At 38.8% G+C, this 20,416-nt stretch overlaps 1 protein-coding gene across 4 annotated transcripts in view; it reads left to right on the top strand.

Annotated features, from left to right (window-relative positions):
• GRIA3 (glutamate ionotropic receptor AMPA type subunit 3) overlaps positions 1 to 9,906 on the top strand; it is a 2,740,455-nt gene extending 2,730,549 nt beyond the window's left edge. For all 4 annotated transcript variants that reach the window (XM_044057328.1, XM_044057327.1, XM_044057326.1 and 1 more), the window contains exon 16: positions 7,538 to 9,906. The gene's annotated coding sequence lies outside the window, so the exon portion shown is untranslated. The remainder of the gene's footprint in view (positions 1 to 7,537) is intronic.
• The last annotated feature ends 10,510 nt before the right edge of the window (positions 9,907 to 20,416 follow it).

Genomic DNA, 20,416 nt, shown 5'->3' with positions numbered 1-20,416 from the left:
TTGATGCTATGTGTTGGTCCTTAAAGAGTACCAAGGGGACCTGCTCACTTGGGATAATAGACCGAGGAATGGTGGTAGATATACTTTGGGAGATGACTGGAGAAGACAGGGGGGTGACGTTTTCTCCAAATCTGTCAGCTAGCAGGTTGGCTATTACCTCCAGTTGAGTACGGATGGTACCATCCACAACCAGTTCAGTCCATAGCTGGGTATACCTTTCTTAGATTTCAGATGTAATTAAAGAATGCCTTGTAATTATCCTTGACTAGGGAGGCTGTTTTTACTTCATAATTAGCTTTGGAAATTGAATTTGTTTGTTTAAGCTAGAGAGAGATTTCTTCCTCTGCTGAGACAGTTTCCTCTTGTTCTTGGACATTAGTTTTTTCTGTTGTTGTATAGCCTGTTTATACTAGGGGTCCACCAGGGTGGCTTGTTTTTTTTTTTGGCAAGACCTGGTTTTAATCCAGTCAGGTACAGCTGATTCTATACAACTGTTTGAGTGGTTATATAGGGCATTGGTGTACACCTCTGCATATGAATCCATGTTATATGCATCCATCCAGTTTACTAGACTTTGATTAGACATCATTTTATTTAAGGAACTGAGCCACAGGGATAGTTGTTCCCATTCCTAAAATATCATTTTTGTATATGGTATCATGATACAGTACAGTTGCAATTGATGTATGTGACTGTTATGATTTGCTATAATTGCTAAACTTCATTATTATGAGTTGGATATAATACAGAGGATTATGACTGGTTCTCTGACTTCAAATCATTACATGTTTGAGACATGGATGAAAAGAAACTCAGACAGTGGAGCAAACTGAAGCTCAAAAGATGAATTGTAATATCCATGTCAAGGACAAATAATAAGCAATTCTGATCATAATTCTTTGTAGTGCATTGAACTTTGTTTACTCCGTGTACTATCAGTTACAGATAAAAATGAGGGATCCAAAGCATATTATGGATTTATTATCTTTAACATTTAGTACAACCACACAGGCAATGGCCGAAGCTGTGAATCCCTGATGCTTTAAAAAATGCACGTGTGTGTGTGTGTGTGTGTGTGTGTGTGTGTGTGTGTGTGTGTGTGTGTGTGTGTGTGTGTGTGTGTGTGTGTGTGTGTCAGACTGCAGTGGTTAAGACCTTTTAAAGCTGTTCAAGATTCTCACCCCTGTTCTGTGGTGACCGTCACTGTCTGCTGTTATGCTCTTACATGAGACTACAGCTTACCAACACTGACAGGTATTTAACACAGTTTTAAGCTCCTTTCTAATAAGGTGCTTAATGAAGTTGCCATCTCCTGGAATCTGGAATGCAACCAGCAGCACTTCATGCATTACGGTGAAGCTGGTTGCAGATTTACTGCTAGATGGGCTATTCAAGAGAATGTGAACAGTGTCAGTATCATAAAGTCTGTCAGAAGTGTCCTTCCCTTTATGGCAGATATCAGGCAGATGTATAGTCACATACAGGTAGCAGTGCTTAGACTGCTTTTATAGGTTCATAGGTTCATAGTAGGCTATCTGCCCTAGGGCATTTATAAGCCTAGCCAGAGTGTGTTTGGCTTTCGCCACCCATTTTAAATTAATTTTGCTATGCCTTTTTTTGAGGTTAGTATACTGTGCCTCTGTCTAACAGTGACACAGAAGTGATAGCCGGGGTAAACCTACGATCTCCCATCCACTCATCAAGATTCCTCTTGAAGAGAGTCAATGTGGGACTCTGCCTAACCTAGACTGGGATTTTATTCCAGAGTGAAGGGAGCTTTTCTTTAACATGAATAACCTCTGTAATCAAGTCATTTAGTACAGAACAGTACAGTAGCTGAGAGCAAGCAACTTGGGAATAATCTCTTCACAGGAAAAGCTGCATTTATGGTTGAACTCCCAAAACTGAGGAGATCATCTTCACTCTATAAACAGCCTAAAAACCTCCTTGGACTAATGGCATGGAACTTCTGACTTGATTTCTAAATTATATAAACTTAGCCAGAAAGAGATTGTAACAGTAATTATAATGCAATTGTTGGTACTGAAGTACAGAATATCAGATGAGCAAGACATGTGCACAGTTGTGGGAGAAATTGCTGCCTTAACATGGGGCAGAAATAATTTTAAACCATGCCTCATTGCAGGCAGTGGGCCTATAAAAATGGAATATCTGCATATTTAGAATTATAACCTCTGTCAGCTAAAGGCAATGTCCTTAGCCCTTGCAAAGCCTTCTGTGGTCACTTATATCACCTATAAGGACAGGAACTTCAACCCTGATAATTAGGAGTATAACCAGGGAAAACGAATTGTGTTACAACTGAGAACTGGTTGATTCTTAGGGAGAATGTTGCTCTGCAGCAGTTGTATCCTCATCTCACTACAGCATTAAAGTTGCAAGAAATATTTTTAATGGACTATAGACAGAACATAGACATAGTGCACAATCATATTATTGCTAATTGAGCCCCCTTTCCCAGGCTTTAGAGGCCTATCAAAACATATCTGACTTGTCAGTTAGGGCCTCGTTTTTTTCTTATTATAAAGAATTCAATGAAAAAGTGGTTTTACTTTAGATTAGCTTCTTTCTTCTAAGACTAAATACCACAGCGCCAGCTAAGCCATTCAACAAGTAAAAGCAAGAATTCCAAGGTATAGCAGATCTGAAGATATACTCTAGGTTCTTCAAAGATTAAAACACATTTCATTTGAAGGAGGACTGTGAACTACAGGGGTTTGCACTTAGGCTTTGACATAACAATGGTATTTTTGGTTCAGGTTAGGCAACAGGCTTCAGAACAACCAAAAGCATTTAAAATGGAATTTCATTGCTCATATTTCAGAAAGTTATATATGTCTGCCCACATCTGTACTTCTGAAGACATAACCATGTATGTAAGAAAGTTAGGTCTCCATGTGATTTCTCTAGTAGCTAAATATAAGTTCCCATCACGGTGGAGGAGGACAAGCAGTTTGTCTAAATAAAAGTGTGTAGAAAATTAGTCTTGAAAGTTCTCTGTATTCATACCTTTTAAAACAGCAATTTTGTTTGTGAGTGTGTGTGTGTGTGTGTGTGTGTGTATATATATATATATATATATATATATATATATATATTTTTTTTTTTTTTCTTTTTTTTTCATTCACACTGACCTAACTTTCTTTTCTAAACGTGATTAGTGAAAAAAGTTGAAAAATAAGTCCTTACAGCCATGCAAACCATCTTCTCTAAGTTCAGCCTGTGAGGTCACACCTTATCTATGTTGAGTCTGTGAGGTCACACCACATTCTCAGTCTCTTTTTATTACTGAATAGCTAGCAAGACATTAGAAATGCTTTTGTAAGTATGAGCAACCAAATATTCAAAAATATTTTTGTCTATCTGGACAACTAATACTCTTACAACATATAAGCCATAAAGTATAATTGAATAAAATTCAAGAGCATATACAGTACAATTGTAATTATAGAATAATGATATATATCTTGATTATTTACCAGTGCAAACATTATAATTTGCAAATACTATGCAGCATATCATTAAAGAGTATAAATGTCACTTTGAACCTCTAAGAACACAGAATTTCTTGTTCTATAATCCCAAAGTAAAATACTTTCAGTGATGCACATTACCAAAGCCTCATCTCTGTCTTTCTTTGTCACTCTCTCTCTCACACTCTCTCTCTCTGTGTATATATATATATATATATATATATATATATATATATATATACATATACACACACACATAGTAATGTCATTTATGTTTTACACCCTTGTAGAGAATGCAACAGACATAGAGCTTATTTAAATATTTTATTCATGTTTGCATCATTATAAAATATTTGCAAAAACAGCACCAGTATACATTGTTGATTCTAATTATTTTGGTATATTTTAGAGCATGTTTCAGATCAGTGAATTAATTTCTGTTCAGCAAACTAAGTGAAGTAACATAAAATATCCTTTATCTGCCATTCTGCATAGCTAACAGCTCATCAGATATTATTTGTGCCTTCAGTCTAGGCAGTTTATTAGCAATTGTACATTCTCTTCATCCACCTTAAAATAAATAGGCACTTTGCGCTGAGGTGCAGAGTTTTCTCATACTAGTATTAACTTCTCCTAATGCTAATGACCACAGCATGTACTGCTACTCCTATAAACATTGTGCTATTGCTGTTTTCCAAATAGTGCATGGTGGAGGGACAGCTGCAGTCATGCTTAACCTGCTCAACATAAGGCTCTACAATATTTTCTGTCTGAAAAGATAACTAAATAACATATTCCAGTCTTTCACATCAGTTAATATAAGATCTCCAAAGTTACTCATTTCACATTTGCTCAAAGTTGTGTTCCTCAGGCTAGAATCCACATTTTCAGAGTGAATTTGCATTGTGTTGGAGAAAAGGTAAGAATTACAAAACCCAGATTTGTGCCATAGCAGGATAAAGCCCTGTCTATGACACAGATACCTGAGTTTGAGTCATGCTTTGAGTGCTAGAAGATGCAGGTGAGGGGGGATAGGAGAAGAGTGCCTAATGGCTCACCATTTTCAGAGGAGGGTATGATTATTTCCTGTTGGCTAATTGCTGTTATGGAAGTAGAGACTTGGTTGACAACAAGAACCATTAATGGGAAGGGTGTGGGCTTGGCACTGCAAGCCAGTGATGTCAGACCTTGAGGATGGGTACTTGGAAGTGCAAATACCATAAGCAAACATAGAAGGTCCCCTGAAGGGATGTGGTTGGTCACATAGTCACATCAGCCACCAGAGGGTTGGGTTAAGGCTATAAGATAATGCCTCCATTGCTATCGATCAGCATGATTCATACTGCTGGTAGGGAGGGGATAAGCAGTTCCATGTTTGTGCACTTTCTATGATGCCATATGCCCACCATCTGGATGGAGTACTAGACTATCCTAGACACGGAAAATGGTTCCCCTTCCCTGCAACATGCAAGTAGAGGGAAGGGGTGGCAGCAGAGGTTCAAAGCACACTCACTATTGCCTGGATGACGGTTCTTCCAGATGAGCAGTCTCACTGGTCAGCAGATAGGAGGGGAAAAATTAGTAATCTGTTTTATATTTTCCCTGGCATAGTATGATTTTATAGTTAGTATATACAGATGACAAGGGGTGTAGGAGGTGCACCCCCAAGCCCCATGCAAAATCACTTGCTTAAATGGGCCTCTCATAGCCACTGTTTTTCCAGTGGCATTATACACTCAAGTAGTTGCTTTAGAGTTCAGCAGCCACAGTTTTGCAGCGGTTAGTGTTGTCACCTCACAGGAAGAGGTTCTCTGGTTCGATCCTCAGCTGGAGTGCCTTCTGTGTGGAGTCTGCATGTCCTTCCTGTGGTCACGTGGGTTTCCTCTGGGTGCTCCGGTTTCCTCCCACATCCCAAAGACATGCTGTAGGTGGATTAGACACTAAATTGGCCCTAGGCGTGAGTGCGTGCATGTGTGTGCCTTCTGTGGAAGGTTGGGCACCGGGCTGGTAATTCGACATCGTAAAACTCCACTGCCAATCATGAGTGGACAGGTGATCCGCTGTGGAGGCCCCAACCAGAAAAAGCCAAAAGAAAAAGAAGATCCCTTCAGTATGAATATTTCTGTAATGACTGATACTTCTCCTTGAATTATCTCTGTAATGACTGGTACTTCTCCTTGAATATCTCTGTAATGAGTGGTACTTCACCTTAAAGCAGACCTCAAAGGGCAATGCTTTCTTTTTCATGTACCAAAATGCTTGGCCAACATTCTTCTCATTGCTCCATATAAAACTCAGATATTCATTTACAGGTAGAAACATTAACTCTGGAACATTTAAAATAAACCTTTTTTAAAGATGCAATGGGTAAGAGTCAGAGACCATCACTGCATTAAGTGAACAAGATGTTTTCCTAAAATTTAGTGCCTCCTGAGAAATAGAGGATTCATTGTGCACCAATAAGGATGAAACTGCAGAATGTGCTGGAGGCAATGTTCGTGTTGATTTGAGCAATATTTTTAAAAGGGTCTGTTAGGTCTGACTATAGTTTAAATTATAGTTAAGAGGGTTACAATTGGTCAAAAATTCTGTCAGCCGAAAATATTCTCCCTTTTATGTTTTTACTTTTCTTTTAAATTTCTGTAATAATGCATACTAACAAATCATTTTCTCCCTTTCCTCTGCTGTCAGATCAGCCTGCCAGCAGTCATACTTTCCTGTTAGCATGCAAAGGCATGTATTACAGTGTACCTACATGTCACAGTTGTCACCTGCTTATAATACTCTCACATGAGCTCTGACAGCAGGTTAACCAAGTGCTCACAAATCAACTCTCCCTAATTTTGCAGAATGTCTAATTTTGCCTGAGAATTTTGCTCTGTCCCTTATAAGATGCTTGTTTTTCTGGTAATTCATAGACAATTACAGTCGATTAGTAATGTCAGACATTATAGTTTTATACTTCTAATTGTTCAGAAAATACATGTTGGTGCAAACCCTGATGCTGTATTAAATTTTTAAATGAATTAGCTTAACATTTAAAAACTGTCCCTGATTCTTGAACAAAAAAGTTGGGAGGTGTGCTTACCCCTGAAATAATAATAACTAATAATAACAAGTGTACAATGTCAGAGCAGTACAAAAGTAATTCCTTGTCTCCCACTGAGTAATGGAAGCAACTATTTCCCCCGTTCCCTTACAGTGTATGATGTCCTTGGTATTTGAGAATGTGATGGTATATTTTTTAAAGGCACATATATTTATACACTCTATTTCACAATATTTATACACTCTATTTCACAATAATGCATACCCTGTTGCACAGTATTGCTTGCTTGTCCTGCTTCAGTCCTTTCAACTTACTCCCAAAGTTCCTGTAAGATTCATTCTTTTGTGTTGGGTGTTGTCATCATTGTGCATAGGAGCATCAAGGGTAGTGTGACTGAAAGATGATGTCACATTTTAGGAGACATTTCTCATTAAGCTGCCCATATCAATGTACATGTCAGCTGCAGACTACATTTTTAATTTGCAGTACATTATCTAGCTTGAGAGTCTAAGAAGGCATGCTCACACGGTGTAGCTGATCAGTTAGTTACTCAAGCAAAGGTTTTCATCCCAAGAGATGTGCACAGAATTCTTCTCTTCTCATCCTTCTCCTAAATACTATTTTATGAAATCATATTGCACTTTTTTATCGATCTTGTTCATGAAATAATCAAAATGAGAATGGAAAAAAGAAAGCATGTTTGCTTAAACTGCCTGTTTCTGTCCTAGAATGCGTTCAGCACTATTCCTTTAATAAAGAAAAACAAGACACTGATCCAATTTACACAGATACGAGTGAATTTTCAACATTTAAAATTTACTTTAGGATTTTTTTTATTTCTGTGCTGCATCTGAAGGTCAACGTATAAAATTAATTAGATCATTTGTTATTATTGGTCATAAGGTAATTTTAACAGCATGTCTGACAACGAAATAGTCAAAAAAACAAGTGAGAAAGAGTACAGAGTAACCATGTTTTCTTTCTACCCCTACAGAGTTGTCTTCAGAATGAAGGTATACAGAATAAGACCATCATTCAATAGGTGCAGTGGAAGTGAAAGCTGTGTCATTTGCCCTGATAACCTGGACTTAATTGCACACTATACCAGGTGTCAGGTATGGCATAAGAAGTACTTATGGTGTGACTGACTTTTCACTGACAAGAACTGAAACTTTCCTTCAGTGCCTTAAGGAAACCTGAGAGATTTATAACAATGCAACTATCACAGTAATATTCATGCTTTGCTCCGAAAAAAAGTATGGCTTGGAGAATAAAAGTTTTGTAATTTATTTTTCCCAAGCTGCAATCACTACAGCAAAATGTATCATTTGACAACTACTGCAAGTACATCTGAAGATTCATCAGCCATCTTCATTCCCTACTAACTTCTGCTAGCCCAACTTCATTCATAAGTTTCTAAATAATAGCTATTTCTAACCAGATATAATCTGATTGTTAGATGCTTTGTTGTTTCATCTTTGCTGTCACTGAGTAAATTTAACCTGTCACTTTGTCGGATAACCCACCACATGAACTCATTAAATATAGTCATTTTTTTAACCCCCTTGATATTTGTGCTTTGAATTAAGAAATAAGTAAACACGGTTGCCTATCTGAAAAGTTATCCACAACAGCCATTGTAGTGGAAATAAATCATTGTTATGAGCATCACAGAACAAGTTGTTAGTGGTATGAAGGTATATTATTATAAACATATATTTTGATAATCAGGTCTTCTTTATTCTGCATAAATAGACAGCTAAAAGTCATTATTTAAAAACCTTTATGCCAGACAAATGCTTTACATTTTAGAAGTATATTTTTCTTTAGTCTTCAAGTAGATATTTTTTAAATGGAAATAAACTGTACTGAAATATTAATATACAAGTCAGACACATCCGATATATTAGCACAAATGAAAACTTCTCCAAAATTTACTAGCATTTCACACAGAATAATGTATGACAAATCAGTAGTCTCACAAAATATTTTAGCTGCAGGTCACATTATATATATATATATATATATATATATATATATATATATATATATATATATATGCTATATAATTTTGGTATGAACCATGCAGTGTTTGTTAAATGCACAAATATTTAAAATTCAGCATATACTCTTTCTCAGATTAATCACTGGCCATATAACCACATGAACTTTATTTTATCTACAATTATCTCGACTGTGAGTAATTAGAGAAAAAGATGTGATATCTGGAAAACTGTGACCATTTCAGAAGTATGGCAATCTTTCATTAATTATGGCCGTCAAGTACACAACATTTAACTGTTTGAGCATTTTGTAAGGCCTTTCTTGGATACAAATGATTAAATATGCCCAGTAATATAATGCTAACAGCAGGTACCAAGAATTAATTAATGTTTTTTCCTGATATCTAAAGCAGATTGTCTGTCAGAAAGCTACTTTGATGATGCCTTTTCTGAAGAAAAAAAGAAAAACATTAATTGTCATTTACAGAAACAGACTGTTCACAAGGAACATCTGCATATTAATTAGCTTAACTATGGCAGCATATGGTTTCTGCTATTTAATAAACTGACAATGTTATTCTGAGGAAGGTCATTGAAATGTAACATATAATGAAAATGCAATATCCATTAAAAGCTTTACTAGCCCTTTCAGTTTCTATCTTCAGAATGGCAAATTAACCTTCTTTGATCATAAAAATACATTAATAGAGACAAAAGGCCTTCCTTCTTTCACATTTCTTACATCTTTAAATTTTGCTGGATGCTCATTTTTAAGTGTTCATTTACAATTATAACATCTGTGCAGAAAATGCTGCAAGCAGCAAACAGAATAAGATAAATGTGAGGGGTCAGCACTTAAAAGAGGACAGCACAGAGAAAACTGCTGACCCCTTTTCATTCTCTAAGAAACTGTGACTTCTCCATCCATAGTTTAGTGATGGCCTAGTAAGAGAGGACAGTTGCTCTGCAAATAAAATTGTATAAAAATTGATTTTCTAAGGGACTGTATAAACTGAAATGATGTATGTTTGTCAAATGATGTCAAATTTTTAAGAGTGAATACTTCACAGAAGTGATGAGGTTCAATTTATTTTCTTTTATAAAACTTGCATGTAAAAAGTGTTGATTGCTTAACAATTCCTGCTATTAACTTCAGGCTGTAGGAGTTCAACAGTAGTCACCTGAGGAATATTGTTTTGTTGAAACTGCACTTCAGCGAACAGAAAAATTGCCAAGCGAGCTAGCAACTGTTAAAGCGTAAAAACTGCATGTGTGGGCATAAATTATTGAACCTCATTAATGAGGTGTTGTACAAAGAATTTTAATACATTTTGTAAATAAAGTGTACAGAGAAAAGCCAGCCTAAAGATTTCTGAGTGAATATTTCTATCTGTGGTAATTTTAAGGACAGCAGATTAATATTACTGCACAAGTTGCATGTTTACATATACATTAATTTTATTAGTCATGTACACAGACATTTTATATATATGTGTGTGTGTGTGTGTGTGTGTGTGTGTGTGTGTGTGTGTGTGTGTGTGTGTATATATATATATATATATATATATATATATATATACACACACACACACTTCCTGTAAAATGCACACACACACACACACACACACACACACACACACACTTCCTGTAATATAGGTAGTGAAAATTTAGTTTTTGTAAGGGTATACATCATACACTGAATAACAATAGTGCAAGAGCATTATACCTTTGTGCAGTGTATCCCTCAGCCATACCACATTTCTATGTTCCATTGAACAGATCTGTCACACATTCATCATTAAGGATTAGAATACTGTTGTAAATACACAGGCAAAAAGGTCGCTGACAACATAGCCACCATACACTCTGGTCCCAGCTGCAGATAACCTGAGTGCAAAAAGCCAGTTCAGCTTTCCTTCAGAAAAAGAAAGCAAGGCAGCAGTAACACCCACACCACTCAGCTGTGTCTGATTTTACCTCTTATTTTGCACCGTCCCTCATAAATGTTTTGATTTTCTGATAATTCATTAAGGTTTACAATATATCAATAACAACAGTAAAGGAAGTTTCATAATTCTTACCGTTACAAGTACACAGTGAAGCAAAACCTGTTCTATTAACTTTTTAAGTGAATTAGACCAAAAAACTTTAAAGGTATGTTTGTACCTCTCTCAGAGGATACAGTGATAAAGCATATACATTATACCATGGAGGTCTGTGGGCTTAATAATAATAAAATAACAACTAAACCTAAAAACCTCTAGCATAATATATGTGATTTAACACTGCATTCCCTCAGGGAGGTACAGACATTAAACTAAATGGCTGCCCTGTTTCTGCTTCTGCAAGAAAACCAAAATGTTTTTTTGCACTCTGGCTACTTATAGCTGTTTCCAAGTATACGGCTGTAATGTCTGCAGTCTTTTGTTCCATGGGCTAACAACAGTATTCCATAAGACTTTTTTGTCCGTGGTAAATAATATTTAAACATTAACTTATTAACAGAACTTCATACAAACATGAATTAACAGTTTATAGTAATGCTGTCAGGCGCTAGTAGTAAGTGTTCCACATTCTTCTATTTTTACCCCATTATGAGAGGTAGAGTTCAATATTTGGAAGACGGAAGGTTGAAATCTATGTAGAAAAATGTTAGCTAGCACAATGTTTTGTTTTATTTGATTAGACAAGGGGAATGCAGCATGAAAACTTGAGCGTTTAATTTGAGGCATGACCTAGCCCCATTTAAATATCAGCATACCAAAATCAAATCAGTATGTTTGTCATAGTAGCTGCATTCATCTCTCTTATATAAAAAAACAAAATTGTCAGGTGCCCCCATAATGGGAAGCAATTATATACAAGGATACACCGCCAACAAAAAAGCAAAGACACCAAAAAGCTTTAAGCCTAGTAAAACAAGAACAGAGGTATAGTCAATAGATGTCAGGGGGGCTGGAGGGGAAGGTAACCAGGACTGCAACAGTGAATACACTTGAACATCTACATTTATGGTAAGTGTACACAACTGTGCTATGTTCTTCGTGTTTCACTGTTGCAGTCATCACATTTGGGTAGATTCTCAAAGCTAAGGATGAGAGGAGGTAATTAAATAGCATTAGGTTGGGCTATAAGGCCCTGCAAAACTGCAGTGGCAAAGCCAGCTCTGGATTTAGAAAAAATTGGCAAGTGGTAAAGCTTGGTAAAGGTATGTACAGAACTCCAGATAGCTTCTAGGATGTCCCTAGTAGGGACACCTCTGAGAAAGGCTGTAGAGATAGATGCATCCAGGTTGAGTGTGGTCTTATCCCCTGTGGAGTAGGTTTTCCATGGCGCTTATAGCATAAATGAATGCAATGGCCTATCCACTTAGAAATGGTTTACTTTGAAATGGCCTTCCCCTCTGCCCCTGCAGCAAATGCAGCCAGCAGCTGTTCAGATTTCCTGAGAGGCTTAGTCCAGTCCAAGTAAAATCTAAGTTGTCTGTGCACGTCCAAGGAGTGCAGTATTCATTCCCCTTTGTTCTGTGAATTAGAAAAGAAGGTTGGCAAATGAATGGACTGATTAAGGGCCACACTGGATACCACCTTGGGCATGAAGGAGAGATTGGTCCTGAGGGACACCCTGTCCGCATGAAAGATGATGAAAGGCTCCACTGCCTTGAGGGCCTGTAATTCAGACACCCTCCTAGCTGAAGTGATGGCTAGAAAGAAGGCTGTTTTCCAAGAAAAGGAATTTCAGCTCTGCATTTGCAGCTGGCTCAAAGGGAGGTAGATTGAGCTTTTCCAATACAAAGTTAAGGTCCCAGGCTGGAGTAGGGGCTCTCTTGGGTGGTCTTAAGTTTTTGGCCCCTCTGAGGAATTGCTTCAGCAGTGGATAAGAGAAGAGAGGGGTGGCTCTGTATTGTAATGAGGCGAAATGGCTGAGGCATGAAATTTGATGGAAGAAAAGGAAAGGCCCTTGTGAAGCATCTCAGTTAAGTATTAAAGGATATGAGGTAAATTGGGTGCTGCTGTGCCCATCCCCTGAGTTTGGCTCCAGGAACAGAATCTTTTCCATTTTTCAGCATAGGATTTTCTAGTACAAGGCCTCCTTGCCTCCAAAATGACATCCGTCACTTGCTTACTGAGGGATGGTAATGGAAAGATCAGGTAATTAGGCTGCCAGGTTCAGGGTTTGAAGCTGTGGGTGCATAATCTGGCCCTCCTGCTGAGACAGCAGGGCAGGGGTCTGAGGCAGGTACCATGGTGCCAGCAGTGACACACTGCTCAAGAGGGGGTACCAGTGTTGGCATGGCTAGTCTGGTGCAGGCAGTATTGTCCTTGGTTTGTCCTAATTGATCTTTAGTAGCACTTTGGAGAGGAGAGGCAGAGGGGGAAAGGCATAAACTGATTTTTCCAGGTGAAGGACAGGGCATCCACTTTCCAAGCTTATTTGTGGGGAGTCCTTGTGCAGAATTTGTCCAATTGGTAGTTCTGGGGGGAGGTAAACAGGTCTATCTCTGGGGATCCCCCATTTGTTTCTCAACATGTTGAATATCTTTGGTTCCAGTTTCCACTCGTGTGGGTCCATATGCTTTCTGCTTAGGTCATCTGCCAGTGTATTTAGCTTTCCTGGCAGGAACTGAGCCTGTAGGTGCACTTGGTAGCTCAAGGCTGTGTTCCACAGAGCCATGGCTAGTCCGCAGAGAGGGCATGAGTGGGTTCCCCCCTGTTTATGTACCACATAACAGTGGTGTTGTCCATCTTTACCAGTAATTGTCCTGGAAGAAAGTGTTCCTTGAAGGCTGTCAGAGCATTCTGTACAGCTAACATTTCTTTTTGATTGACATGCAGGTCCATTTGCCCTGAATGCACTGCCCTGCCCTGCCAAGTGAGCCCCCCATGCATAGTCTGATGCATCTGTTGTTAGGGTTTGGGCGGCAGGGGGTAGAGTGAATGGCAGTCCCTTGTTTTGGTAGCAGGCCTCTGCCCACCAAAGGAACTCTATCTGTAGACAAGTTATGATAGGAATCATTGATTCCAGATCCTGAGAATGTTGACACCATAGGCTTTTTAGATACCATTGTAGTTTCCTCATATGCAGTCTTGCATATGGAATTAGTAGAATGCAAGAGGCCATGAACCCCAGGACTTGCAGTATTTTCCTTGCAGTGCTGGGTCTTTGTGGCCAGTAGTTTGAAATAGGATGTCAAATGAACTTGTTTCTCTGGTGTGAGGTAGGCCATCTGGGAAGTTGTATTCGAGCTTGCTCCCAGGAATACAATTTGTTGGCAGGGTATAAGATGTGATTTCTTTTCATTTATGGTGTACCCCAGAGAAGTTAGCAATTTCTTTACAAATGCCAGATGATTTAATAGTATGTCCTGGCTTTCTGCCTGAATTAGACAATCGTCCAGGTATGGGTATATTTGAATATTTCTTTGCCTGCAAAATGCAATGACTGGAGCTAGGCACTTTGTGAATACCCTGGGTGCAGTAGATAAGCCAAAGGGCAGTGCATTGAACTGATAGTGCATATAGCCTGTTCTGAAGCATAGGTATCTTCTGCAAGATTCCCTTATTGGGATGTGCATGTAGGCTTCCTTTAAATCCAGTGTTGCCAACCAGACATTTTTGCCTAGCATGGGAAGCAGCTGATGAGTTAGCATCTTGAATTTGGGGATTACCAAAAATGTGTTTAGGATAGACAGGTCCTGGATAGGACTCCAGGAATTGTTTTTTCTGGGTACCAGAAAAAGTATTGAGTAGAAACCTTGCCCCCATGATTCTTCTGGGACAGGTTGAATAGCTCTGATGCTTCAAAGAGAGAGAACTTGCTTTTGAGCCTCTGCCCACTGATTTGGGGGTAGGTCTGGCCAACCATTTGGGGTTGGTAAGGAGTGGAAATGGAATCTGTATCCTTGGGAGAGTATATTTAAAACCCATTTGTCCTGGGTAATGAGTTCCCAATTTTTTGCATGCAGGGCAATCTTTCCCCCTAAAGGAACAGTCAGTTGAGCAGGGCTTGGAAGGTTTAAAGTTAAGTCTTTGAGACAGTTTACCATAGGGGGAGTCTTACTACTCCCAGCTTTGGAAGTGGGAGCCCCCCACTGCTTAGGCCTGTGAGTACCTTGGGACTGAAGCCTGGGTGTTCTGCTGGTTCTGGGTTTGGACTGAAAAGACTTGGAAGAGGCAGTAAAGGACCAATTCTTAGAGGGCCAATGCCTACTAAATCTGAGATGCTGTACTTGCAGGAAATCTTTAACAGTTTACATAGAGTTAGCTTTTTTCTCCATCTTTTTAAGTACTACTTCTGCTTTGTTGCCAAACAGGGGGTCTTGGTTTAAGGGAGTATCCAGTAATTTAGCTTTAACATGATCTGGCAAAGATTGCTCCTTAAGCTAAGCATGCCTTCTAAGTACAGACCCAGTGACAGCAGCCCTGCAAGATGCCTCTAATGAATCAAAACCACATTGCAAAGTATGTTTTCCAACTTGTTCAGCAGAATGCATTAAATCCTGTAATTCTTAATTTTCAGCACAGTCAGGAATCAACATAATTTTCTGTTTAAGCAATCCAATAATATGCTGCTGATACATATAAAACTGGCAGTTTAAGGCCCTAATTGCCAAAGTTGCACAAGTGTATACCTTCTTACCCCATCTATCCAGTGCCCTGGAATCTCTGTCAGAGGGGGTAGGATTTTTGTCAGTATTAGCCTTAATGCCCTTGGGTCCCTGTGAAATGGTCTCAGAATCTGCAGTAGGATTTTTAGAGAGGAACCTGTGAGACTCGGGTACCCTGTAATACCTATCTGGTTTTCTAGGAGCAAGAGGTAAAGTGTCAGGGGCCAGGCTAGATTCTGAGATGGCATCATCTACAATGTCCAGTACAGGAGGCAGGAGTAAGAATTCCCTAAGCCTCTTTTTGGCGTCAGAGTAATCCTGGCTTTCCCAGTGGAAATGCTCTCTAAGAGTATGCAAGGTTTCACCAAAAGAGTAATCCTATGGAGGGGAAGCAGAGAGAATGGAGTCCTCTGCATCAGAATCCTGATAGGTAGATAAGGGCAAATCCTGGTCATAAGAGAAAACAGAAATTTCAGAATCCTGATCAGTAGGAAAATCAGTCGTAGGTCTCTTAGAGGGAAGAGGGTGTCTTCCCCTGATTAGAGTAATAAGGTCTTCAGCCATTCTTATCATTTGTTTTTTTTAGGCATAGGGGCCTGACAGAAGGAAAATCAGTCCTAGGTCTCTTGGAGGGAGGAGGGTGGCTTCCTCTGATCAGAGTAATAAGGTCTTCAGCCATTCTTATATTTTTTTTAGGCATGGGGCCTGACCATGCGGTCTGGTCGTTAGTTTTCTGGGCATGGATCGAGTATTGGGCCTTGAAGAAGAAGATGGCTTTGGTTTAATATGCAAGTCAGTAGACCTGAATACACCCTCAGAAGCCGGTGCCTGCACAGCGGCTCCGGACCCATCCAAGGTAGAGACATCCGCAGATTCCACTGTCGAAGAAGCATCTCGTGGCATACCAGTCTCCGAATGGGTCTCAGTAGAGGCCTGAAAATCTGAAGTAGTGGGTATCCAGAGGCTGTGAAAGCACCTCACTGAGTACCGGCGAACTGGCGACTAGCTTAGGAGAAGCGTCGTCAGCAGCTTTGGACATATGCGGTCTTTCTCTGTCTTTATCTTTGCATTTTTTCAGAATGTCGGTAGTCGGGTGACTTACCAAAGCCATTTCTGGATAATTGAACCAAGTACCAAAATATTTAGATGTGAAAATGAACCAACAACTAATAGTACGAGGTTTGAATAAGGCACAAAACCGACAGTGAGGTACGTCATGGTCTGGGCCTAGGCAAGGAATGCAGTACGAATGAAAATCTTTATGAGGTATTTGCTTTCCCCAAGAAATACAATTGTTAACTTTTACTGAGATCAGTTTAGAGCAAGAAAAAGGATCCCCAATGGGGTACTTAGCTTAGTTGAAGACTTCGGATCTGAAACTCGAAAACGAAAATTTCAGGAGTCGGTCGACCGGCACTTGCGAACTGCTTCTGCTTCGGGCACCTCATGGCAAGAAAGACTGATGTAATAGCATTGGCTGCATGCTTTTTATACCCCTGACTACCTGACGTCATGGAAGATGAGACAGCAACCGACGCAGGACCCAAGACTTTGATAATTAGGCCGACTGAGGGCTACTGCAAGCAGATAACCCAAATGTGATGACTGCAACAGTGAAACATGAAGAAGATCATCACAGGCACAGAGAGTGCATGCAGACTCAACAAAGAAGGAAGCACAGCCATAAATTTACCCAAAGAACTATGGGCTGTGAGACAGCAACATAACTGACTGTACAGCTATGCAAATGATATTTGCTATTACACATTTCCTGCTCAGATGGCCACAGAAATCACTTGTGTACAGCGGCTTTGGACCCATGATGGAAAGTGAAACATATATTGCCAACATGCTACTTTTACATACACTGCAATCCTTTCCACACATGCATCTGTTTTCATCACAAACTACTATCACATTCATTAGTGATAGCAAATTTCTTGACAGTGGACACCTCAGATGTTGGTTTGTGTTAAAAATAGTCATGATAGAGTATTATAGCTGGCTTCATACAAATATACACTAGTTCTGCAAACTCATAATGACTGTTTACCTTGGGCAAATGACAGTAGGGTCAGTTATTGTATTTATTCACCAAGAACCCCATTCCAAATTAAAGCCAAATATATTGACTGTGTTCAGATATCATACTGTAATAAAATAAAAATAATTGGCCACAATAATTTATTTTAGCAACCTACGCATACATACACACACAAATACCCCCACTAATTACAGTAAATTCTATTGTGCGCACTTCAGATGTCTAATTATGATCAAGTGAATGAATAAATACTTAAATAATAGTCACATGAAATTCAGTGTGCTGCTATCATAGCTATATAATACACAACCAATTGCAAGCCCCCTGCTTATAGATGCTCATACAGACACACACAGATGTGACCATCCAATATAACCACTTATATGACTGTACACCTCAGACGTTTGATTGTGATCAAATGAATGAATACATGTATAAAAAGCTGCCACACAGGAATGTATCTCTTCAATTCTTTGCTATCAGAATACAATGTGCAACACACTGCAAATCCACAAACCCCACATACCTCTTAATCTCCTAGCTCAAGAATCAAGACAAAAGATAAATAAAAGGAGGGTTTGTGGAACAAAGGACCAAAATCAGGTACAGAAATTTCAGTTGCATACTTAGTGAATATAACAACAGATTTTCATTTGCACACTTTTTTCTAAATTATGTTAAGCCTGAAACTCAAATATTTAGTGACTGAAGTCTTCAATTAATTTTATAAAATAGCACAAACTAAGGAACAGACCAAACTATGAGGCAAAGTAATGGATACTCTGTGAAATCAGAGACTGTTGAAAGAATCCATGATCCTCCCACACATACATATGCATACATATATACATACATTCATAAATTTATTAAACACACACACACTATGTTCACTTAAATAAAAATATACTTTTCTACATACTAAATAAGTAGCACAGATAGCAAAATATGCATACAGAAAATTTAAAAAACTACTTACTCCCGCAATTGCATTTCTGCAGAAATCCATTACTTCCATCTATCACTTTCACTCAGGATGCCTCAGCCATATGAGACAATGAGTCCCCATAAAGGGAGTTTGTCTCCTGGCTAGACAGTACTGAATCTGTTTTCATCTTCTCTCATCTTCAGCTAGTTTTATTTGCTTAGCTCAGCTTCATGCTTTAGAAATATCTCATCATATGCCCAATTTAACTTTTTACATTTTCATCCTAAAAGGACAAGTTTACAAGCTGACTTAAACATGCTGCTGATATCAAAACTTTCTGCCCAATGAGTTTCTGGTCTGATCAAAACTATTCCAAAACTACTTGGATGATCTTCACTTATCGACTATAAAAATATATGTGTCTTGTAGAAAGACTGAAATACTTCATATTGGTGTTAAACAGTTATCTGTGTGACATTCCTCCTCTGGACCAGTAACCAAGAAGCCTCAATCCTCACCACTGACATCGGTGAAGGATATTCACTTGGAACAAAACTAAATGCACACAGTTTTTCCATATGCAGCTCTCTGCAACAAGCAAAATTTCTCTTAAGAGCTCACAGGGAACACTCTCCTGTCATGGCACTGGGTTTCTCTCTCTCTCTGGCCCCAAATAAGACTCCCTACTGACACACCTATAGATTTAAGTAATTAGCCAGGTGTGCCACACCAAGTCCTCCCCCACCCTCTCTGTGAAATCAGTGCACTCAATGTCCTTGTTCAAAGTAGCTGACACATGCACTTTCTTTGAGCTTTGGTTTTCACACACACACACACACACACACACACACACATCTGGGAAAGGCTGGCACAGCTTTACTAGCTCTACCACCTTTGCCCAGGCTATAAGGTACACTGCCACCAGTACACCCACAAAGCCAGCTACTCTAAGGCTCTTACCAGGGTACCCAGTTATACTGAATGAAATTAATACTAATATGTTGATCCAAACAGCAAAGCTTTCAGGAGCAGCCACAGTGTCACCAAATAAATGCAAGTATTCTCAAAGGTTAAAATATTCCCTGAAAGACCAGCCGCAATAAAAAAAGTTTAAATATATTTAATAAATAATAAAAGAACATGAAAATACTAAATATCTATTTACAATAAACACCAGAGTTTCAATCACAGGAAATATTGAAAATAACACAGATGAAAAGGTTCACACAGATACAGATCAACAATACTCAAGTAATTTCACTATAGTTTCCTGGCTTGATCTAAAAATTATTTCCCCTAGTTCACTTGAAGTTGGTGAGTGGTCCTTCTTTGTCAGTTTTCACAAACAGACTGCTGAGAACTAAGTGACGTCTTTCACTAATATCTAAATATCATTTCAGTGCTAGCTATAGAATGACATCACATCTGGTCACCTGAGTCTGGTTCCCACACTACCCCCTTTACCAGAAACTTGAGCCAGGATCTTGCACACGTGTCATAATACACACAGGGAGAGTTCTGCTAAGATGTGTTACAAGCTGTAAAACAATTTCAACAATTCCACTCTTCCTACAGAGCTACTAAGCCAGGCTTCTCACAGACATTTCATCTCTGGCTGCAGTCAGAACTGTGAGATACAATCTTTATGGCCTAAACCACGCAATTTAATTTTAGACTATTTTTCAGAGTTAGCCGGACTGAGATTAACCTCTTCTCTTTCAGTATCCTCTGTTACAATATATTCATTTCAACAGTTACAACACAGTCTGATGTACAGTTGTATTTCTTTTCTGTCCAGCAGGACCCACTTAGTACATTTTTAACACAAGCAACTTTACCAATACGTTTTCAACACAAGCACCCATACAAATCAGTGTGATATACAATGACATACAATTCTTTACAAAACTCCAGTTAGCTACGCTGGCATATGTTACACATGCACTGCCCTACTCTCTCTCTGGCACAGCTGGCACTACCTCACATCATCACAATCTGACTGCAATAATTATACTGATCTTGGTGCTGTAATATGTGATTATTTTGTTTGGGAAGGTTAGATAAATATACAAACAAGGAAATGCTATGGCTTGGTGATCATGCTTTCTTTTGCCTCCATATGCTGGATTGTTCTACTTCCCTTGTATAAGACAGTGATAAGACCAAACCTAGAGTATGGCTCTGTTTTCTTGTTTAATAATGTGTGCAAACGTATTTTATTAAAATAGTAAGATCATTTAGGGACCTTAAAAATCCAAAGAATGCCTAAAAACCTTGCACATTCCACTGCAGGC

The sequence above is a fragment of the Protopterus annectens genome, chromosome 15.part0 (genome assembly GCF_019279795.1).
Source record: "Protopterus annectens isolate FY-2018-M chromosome 15.part0, PAN1.0, whole genome shotgun sequence".
In the NCBI taxonomy this organism is placed as follows: domain Eukaryota; kingdom Metazoa; phylum Chordata; order Ceratodontiformes; family Protopteridae; genus Protopterus; species Protopterus annectens.
This window is presented reverse-complemented; position numbering and strand designations above follow the sequence as displayed.